This window comes from Prionailurus viverrinus, chromosome C1 (assembly GCF_022837055.1).
Source record: "Prionailurus viverrinus isolate Anna chromosome C1, UM_Priviv_1.0, whole genome shotgun sequence".
Lineage (NCBI taxonomy): Eukaryota > Metazoa > Chordata > Mammalia > Carnivora > Felidae > Prionailurus > Prionailurus viverrinus.
In genome coordinates, this window is record NC_062568.1 from 210,533,851 (window position 1) to 210,535,534 (window position 1,684).

The window sequence follows — 1,684 nt, forward strand, 5'->3', positions numbered from 1 at the left end:
TACCCAACGTCTACCCTCCCCTGCCTCCACGTCGCCCACCTCGCCTCACTCCCACCCCAGGAATTCCCCTCCTGGTGTCCTCTGGGTGACCTGCAGGCGACACCCCTTCCGCGCTGGACCGCAGCACTGCTCGGGCACGATGCTCCCGTGCACCCTTCCCAGGCCGGCCGCTGCGCCGCGACGAGGGCTCCCGCCACGGCCACGGTCACTCCGCGTCTCGCTCCGAGGGCAGAGGCGGGAACGCGGGGGCTGGAAAGGACCGCGCGGCGCGAGGGCCCGAGGCTCTGACTGGCTCCCGCCCGGTACCCGAGCCCGGAGCCCGGAACCGCAGGAGCGCCGCGCAGGGCTAGGCCGGAGGACCCCGACTGTGGGCTCCGCAGGGGTGCCGAGGCGCTCTGGTTAGGCCGGCTCTCTCCCGGACGACGGGGGCTGGGACACGAGTGGGTGTGCGGGTCCCCAGTTCCTCCACGGCCAATTGGGGGCGCCAGAGAGCAGCGGCCGCCCCTCCGCAGACAGCGCGTGGGAGGGCCTGGAATCCCAGGCGGGCCTCTGGCTGGTTGGAGTCTCTCGGCCAAGAGACTGACCTCTCAGAGCCTCTCTGCTTGGGTGAAACAGAGCCTGCCCCTCGGTGATGCGCGAGAGTTTAATGAACTGAAATGAGCCTACTAGGCTTCTAAGTAATGAAGGCCTCAAACCCCATCACCAGCCGAGTTCCCCAAAGAAGGGGTGGGTTGGGGAGGGAGAGGAGTTTCTGAGCCTTTCCGGCAGAGCTCCCTCTGCTGTTCACGGCCAGGCCGGTCCTTGTTTATCCCAGTGTTATTTTCTCCAGAGTGCCTGCCATGCTTGGGTCATTTTCTACCTTCTCTGCACATGTTATCCTGAGCTCTGGGAAGGCAGCCTCTGTCTCTGCCCCTCCTGAAATCAGAGTCAAGCCCAGAGACTGACCCACAGAAGGTGCTGGATAAAATCTTATCAGTTAGGATGTAATATTTTAAAGCTAGGAGATAATATTTAAAGCTGGGTTTTGAAGGATGAATAGGAGTTTGACAATGGGAGAAAGGAAGAGAATTCTAGGTATAAACTACCTGTTCTTTCTCTCTCTCTCTCTTTTAAGTTATTTATCTGTTTGTTTGTTTGTTTGTTTGTTTATTTATTTAGAGACAGAGAGAGCTTGAGCAGGAGATGGGCAGAGAGAGAAAGGGAGAATTCCAAGCAGGCTCTGGGCACAGTCATCCAAGAAACCAAGAGATCATGACCAAAATCAAGAGTCGGACACTCAGCTGACTGAGTCACACAGGTGCCCCTAAACGACCTGTTCTACCCCTCTCTACCCCTGGTTCTATTTGTGCTCTAAGCCACAAGAACTGTAATAACAATAGCTAATGTTGTGGACAAGGTACTATTCAAAGTTCTTTTACTTGTATGAACTCATCCAGACAACAGCCTTAGAAGGTGGAAAACGTTACCCTAGTAAGTGATAGAACTGATATACAGAGCTACAGGATACTTCATAAGCGAATTATGCAGGAGTTTCCTTCTGGAGGGGCTGTAGGAAATGGAAGTCCCTTCCTGACACTTGGGCTTATTTAATCCATTGATTCGTGTCTTCATCTGTTAGTAAGCAGCTGCCATAGGTCATACACACGGGAGGGACCACAGTAGCCACGGTTAGCCAAGTATAAAC